This window comes from Moschus berezovskii, chromosome 17 (assembly GCF_049115385.1).
Source record: "Moschus berezovskii isolate FMDL1 chromosome 17, NW_MosBer_1.0, whole genome shotgun sequence".
In the NCBI taxonomy this organism is placed as follows: Eukaryota; Metazoa; Chordata; class Mammalia; order Artiodactyla; family Moschidae; genus Moschus; species Moschus berezovskii.
This window is the reverse complement of record NC_142476.1, coordinates 78535658-78542052: the sequence shown is the minus strand read 5'-3', so window position 1 is coordinate 78542052 and position 6395 is coordinate 78535658. Positions and strand designations below refer to the sequence as shown.

The following is a 6395-nucleotide window of genomic DNA, read 5'->3' as shown; positions in this document are numbered from 1 at the left end:
CAGAGGATGAGATGGTTGGATGGCATCACCGACTCAATGGACACGAGTTTGGGTAAACTCCAGGAGTTGGTGATGGACAGGGAGGCCTGGCGTGCTGTGATTCGTGGGGTCATAAAGAGTCAGACACAACTGAGCAACTGAGCTGAACAGAACTGAAGGTTCACTCAGCCATTCTGTAAACATTTATTGAGTATCTAGTATTTACTGGGTATGGATTTTAGTGTCAGAAATACAGGACTGAACCATCGGGAAAAAGGTTTCTTCTCTGGTGTCACTTTCAGATCTAACCTGTGGCAGTGCAGTTAAACGCAAGTTCTTGTCTCCCCAGTAGGAGCTTGAAGTTGCTGGGCTAGACTGTCTACACTGCTGCTTCTCTGATCCTATGTTTTGAAAAAAAGAATTCGGAGTCAGCACAAAACTCTAATCATCGGATAATCATGTTAACCAACAAAGAAAATTCTTCCACAGAAGGGTTTCACAGCCTATTTGAAAGCTGTGGATAGGTTTATACTTAGATTATGAGAGTTCTTTGTTTCAGTTCAGTTCAGTTAATAATAAGACATAATTAGACTGGCACTTTTAGACTCTATTTTTATCTTTTGCAATAGGGAGGAATCTACTTTGCCTAGTGTTAATTTTGCTCCATTCAAAGGCAGGGTACATTGAAAGGATTACATAAATGCATAAACAGGTCAAACTTCATGAAGAAACAAAATGAAAAAGAAATTACATCATGCTAATTTAAAATAATTGAAAGTTTAAAAAATATACCAGAATAAATTTTTTCAGCAGATTTTCCAGCTGTTTTTGTAAGATTTTTTGTGTGATTTTCAAATCTAGAATCATTTTGAAGACTATCACTGAGAAAATCTTGTCTTTTAAAAGTTAATTTTCATATAACAATGATTTTTGTGTCAAAAAAAGAGAAGGGCCAATCAGTTCATTTTTTGGACATAAAAATTCACTCACTGATAATTCATTAGGAAACAAGCTTTGGTTAAATGGAGCCATCGTTGTTAATAGCCTGTGGCTCACTGTGAACAGGTGATGATTACAGCACTTCTGGAGAATGAAAGTACAGTGACTGTAATCATTTTAAAAATCACTTCATAAGTGTCACACTGTTAATTATAGTTCAAAGAATTAGCATCTGGTTGAAGTTATAGGTGTAGCTTTGAGGAAATGATATTACAGGAAATGCATTTAAAGAACCGTTAATCACAACAGAAAATGTTCTCTGCCTGGCTCTGGGTACTTTTGTACAGTAGTCACACCTGGTATTTACTCAAAATGCTTAAATATAAACAGCAATACTGCATTTTCTTCAGTGGAAAGAGAAAAACAGTATCATTTTACACCTTAGACATTGTGAAATGAATTTTTACGTTTTAGTAATGTGGAAAGTATAACTCACTTATAATAGTGTAGTCTTATTTATAATCAACATGTAAATGAGGTATGAAATTACTGAGAAAAATTAAATGACATTAACTTGTTTTTTTATATAAATGTGTAAGGAAAAAATATGAAAAGATTTTGTTAATACTATTCCATTTATGCTAACCCATCGGCAAGGAGGCATTTTAAAGATTACTCTGAAAGAAATATGATTACCTTAGAGTTTTGATTTGGAACTTAGTGTTTAAGAAAAGCAATAAGGGGAGGTTCCATAAACAGGCTCATATATTTTATTTAATATAATATATAACAAATGGAATACCAGACCATCTCACTTGTCTGCTGAGAAACTGTATGCAGGTCAAGAACAACAAACAGTTAGAACCCTATATGGAAGAACTGACTGGTTAAAGATCAAGAAAGGAGTACGCCAGGGCTGTCTGCTGCCACCCTGTTTGTTTAACCTATATGCTGAACACATCATGAGAAATGCCGGCTGGATGAGTTACAAGATGGAATCAAGATAGGCGGGAGCAACATAAACAGTCTCAGATATGTGGATAATACCACTCAAACGGCAGAAAGCAAAGAGAAACTAAAAAGGAGGGTGAAGGAGGAGAGTGAAGAAGCCAGCTTAAGGGTAAATATTAAAAAAAAAAAAAAAACCACTAAGATCATGACATCCAGCCCCATTACTGCATGCAAATAGAAGGGGAAAAAGTGAAAGTAGTGACAAATTTCCTCTTCTTGGGCTCCAATATCACTGCGGATGGTGACTGCAGCCATGAAATCAGAAGACAATTGCTTCTTGGCAGGAAAGCAATGACAAACCTAGACAATGTGTTGAAAAGCTGAGATATTACTCTACCAACAAAGATCTGTAGTCAAGGCCATGGTCCTCCCGGTGGCCACATATAGTTGTAAGAGCTGGACAATAAAAAAGGCAGAATGCCAAAGAATTGATGCCTTCAAACTGTGGTGCTGGAAAAGACTCTTGAAAGTCTCTTGGACAGCAAAGAGATCTAACCAATCAATCTTAAGGGAGATCAACCCAGAATATTCACTGGAAGATTTGCTGCTGAAGGTGAGGCTCCAGTATTTTGGTCATCTGTTGTGAATAGATGAGTCTTTGGGAAAGTCCCTGATGCTGGGAAAGATTGAGGGCAGGAGAAGAAGAGGTCATCAGAGGATGAGATGGATGGACGGCCTCGTCGATGCAACAAGCATCTACTTGAGCAAACTCTGGGAGATGGTGAAGGACAGGGAGGCCTGATGTGCTGCAGTCCATGGGGTCCCAAGGAGTTAGACCCGACTGCATGACGGAACAACAACAACATAACAAATGAAGCATTTAAAAATCAATGAGAAATAAATGTTTCTATTTTCCTGAAATAATGTTGGGAAGATAGGCTAAACTTGGGAGACAAACATAGATTAAAATGTAAAAGCAAACACCTAATAAAAAACATAAGGAACAAACTATGAATGATTTGTTAAAAGGATTTGTTTTCATTTAAAATGATACTAAATTTAAAATAATTAAAAAAATAGGCATATCTGACATCAGAACCTAAAACTTCTTCATAATAATGTAACAAAAAATGTAAATGGGATATCCGTTAGTTTACAAACATAAATACATTAATAAAAAGGGTGAATCTGCATGAAGACCTCTTTGTTGTATTCTAGCAGTATGGAGAAAGAAATGGTATCACCAAAGAACAAATCTGAACAATGAATAAACACATAGTGGGATATAAAACCAATATGAAATTGCAGACAAAGTAAGTCACAATAGTAAGAAAAATTTTGTAATATCAAAAATTGCAAAATGATTGAGTACTGAAAAACATGCAATGAAATAGGACTGCCAGTGGGAACAATTCATACAATGATTACAAGTATTATCAATAACATATTTTCTATGGTAGTTAAAATATCACTTTAGGAAATATACACTAAAGAAAAATAAAAAGCATGTGAGTAAATATTTAGTAAAACAGGTTAAAATTTATTTTTTAGACAAGTAATAATTTGACAAGGATGAAAATATCCAGAATTGTATCTAAGATTAAATGTGTGAGAGTACACTTATGTCAGGTAATAATATAAAGCCATTAAAAACCCTATTATCTATGATGATAGATATGGAAACGTGTATATATATATATAGGAATGAGGAAAATTAGTTAAACTGAAAAGATGGACAGAAACGAGACTAAGAAGAGGTGTTTGTGAGTAATATTATTACAGGTGATTATTGTTTCAAATTTTCCCTTATTACGGACTCTGACCCATCCTCCCAGCGGCCAGAGATCGAAGCTACACAGGGTCTCCAAAGTACACATGAATGTTTCCAAACTTCTCAGAGAGGATTCTCCTGACTTTCAACAATCCAGTTATAGATTCTTTCGGCTTAGGAACCCCTAGAAGCTCATATGCATACAGAGTTTCTTCCAATAGCCTATCGTAACTGACGCTGATTGGAACAAGCTATCAAAATCCTCTCTTTTAAAAAATGGTTCCATCACAATATTCAGAAGACCAAATTCTGGAGTCAGTGTCTTGGCAGAGCGGCTTCTTGTCCCTTCGAGGAAAAATTCAACAGCAGCATAACCATTCCGTAACATGGTTTTCACATATTCGGAGAACACGGCCCAGTAGAGCTTATTGCCGCCAAAGATGCGCCTCAAGAAGAAAGCCCCCGACATCCGCAGCAGCTCACCAATCATCTTCATTCCCAGGAAGTCCATTCCTGCTGCTATGACCGGCACAGTAAGTCGTAGTTGTACAAAAGGAAAGACATCAGAAAGGCGATGTAGCTCCGATGACTGGGCAGCAGGACAACTGGATGCTCCTGGATGGCTCGCTGGAGTTTCTGAATCCCTTCTTCATTTGCATGCACTTTTGAGAAAATCTGTTTAAATATTTCACTCAGGGTAAAGGCAAAAACCTGAATGCCTCCTAGATGCAGCTTGTGGCTCATTTCATCCAGGATCTCACAGGCTTCCTCTCGGAGGACTTCGACAGGTTGAAGGGATTCCTTGGAAAGCTGTTTAACGACATAATGAATCTCTTCAGAATTGAGAACACTACATTTAATATCACTTGGTTTACGAGGAGCAATTCCCTTATAGACAAGAGGTGTGTAGCATTTCATTGCAAACTTCAAGTCACTGACATGCCTCTTCTCCTCTAAAACATCTTCAAGCTCATCCCACTTTTTGAGCTCTTTCGAGTAGAGGAGCATGATAGCCCCGGGACCGGTGGAGCCGACGGAGAAACAAGAGTTGGATGAACTGGAAGAATCCAGGCTGTGGCTGCTGTCCCGGGCGTGGCTGGGATTCTTTGCTGAGCAGTGGTGGTGCTGCTTCTGTGGGCGGTTCTTCCGCGTGGGGCGGCCTAACCTCGCCTTAGGGCGGCAGCACCCTCTACGGCCACTCCACAGCACCCCGGGCGCCACCATCTTAACCAGGACGTATAACTTGGTTCCCAGGTATACTCCTCAGAAACAGTCGGAGGAGATGCACACCTTTGTCACTGAAGTTGCCTATAAAATGCAGGTTTCACCAAATTCAAAACCTGGTCCTGAGCCCGTGGCCGCTAATAGTCGCTGTCCTGATTCAGAACCAGCCATCCATGGACTTTGATGCCCTGTTGGAAAAAACTTTATGGCTGAAAGGCTTACCCAGGCCTTCGGGGGGTTTCTTCCTTGGCCTGATAATGAACCTGCCGAAGAAGTTATCCAGTCCAGCATTCTTCTGCATTCCAACATCGTCAGCCTTGTTAAAGACCGGATGATTCTGAAAATGGAGTGCAGAGACGCGGAACTGGTGGATGGACTCATTTTCCAGCAGATCACCCTCTTCAGGTGCTTGGCATACAGGAATCAGCTGCTCAACATTTTTGTCCGTCCTTCCTTAGTCGCTGTGGCCTTGCAGATGACACCTGGGTTCAGGAAAGAGGATGTCTACAGTTTCTTTCGCTTCCTATGCAGTGTTTTTTCAGATGAGTTCATCTTTCTTCCAGGAAATGCACTAAAGGACTTTGAAGAAGGCTGTTGCTTACTTTGTAAAAGTGAGGCCATACAAGTGATGACAAGGGACATCCTAGTTACAGAAAAAGGAAATACTGTGTTAGAGTTTTTAATAGGACTCTTTAAACCTTTTGTGGAATCTTATCAGATAATTTGCAAATACCTCTTGAATGAAGAAGACTACTTCACTGAGAAAGAGCACTTCATAAGAGTTAGAAAATTCACAAGTCAGCTTCTCGATCAAGGCACCTCACAGTGTTAAGATGTATCATCCTCTGATGTACAGAAAAATGCCTTAGCAGCTTTTGTGAGGCTCGGTGTGGTGGAGAAGAAGAAGGTAAATAATGATTATATATTTAACGTGAATGTACCTGCCATAACAAAGTTAGAAGAAATGCTTGGTTGTAAAACACCGGTAGGAAAACCAGCAACTGCAAAACTTTAATGATTGCCAAATGGTTACGGAAAAACTGGTCATGCAATTTCTGTCATTCACGGACTCGTATTACAACAAAGAGGGAAGTAAAGGAAGAGACTCATCTTCTCATCCTTGGCTTCGAGAACAGTGGGCACAGTACACAGGGAAAGCCATCAATTTAAGCAGTCAGTGAAATCTCCTCCACAATGGTTAAAAATACATTTGTGTCCAACCCTGTGTGTGTTTTAAAATAAAACAGGCTTTTCGAAACAAACAAAAAAACAAATTTTCCCTTATTTCATTTTGCAAGTTTCTTCAAATAGGAACAAATAATATACATATTTCTCATTTTATTTTTAGTTTTCACCTAATAATACATTCCAACTAAACAAACATGTAAAAAGTTGGCAGAAATTATCTTCTATGACAATGTAAGTGCTTCTCCACAGGTATCCAGCGTGCTGAGTTTTGTATTATGTTTCCTAATATTTCTGTTCATTTCCGTACATTCAGTTTTGTCCAATAACTATACATAGAGTTTAC

At 38.6% G+C, this 6395-nt stretch overlaps 2 pseudogenes; one reads left to right on the top strand and one right to left on the bottom strand.

Moving 5' to 3' along the window:
• Positions 1–3678: 3678 nt before the first annotated feature.
• Positions 3679–4864, bottom strand: LOC129550995 (dihydroxyacetone phosphate acyltransferase pseudogene; annotated as a pseudogene).
• Positions 4865–4871: 7 nt separating this feature from the next.
• LOC129550994 (dihydroxyacetone phosphate acyltransferase pseudogene) lies at positions 4872–5961 on the top strand (annotated as a pseudogene).
• Positions 5962–6395: the final 434 nt, after the last annotated feature.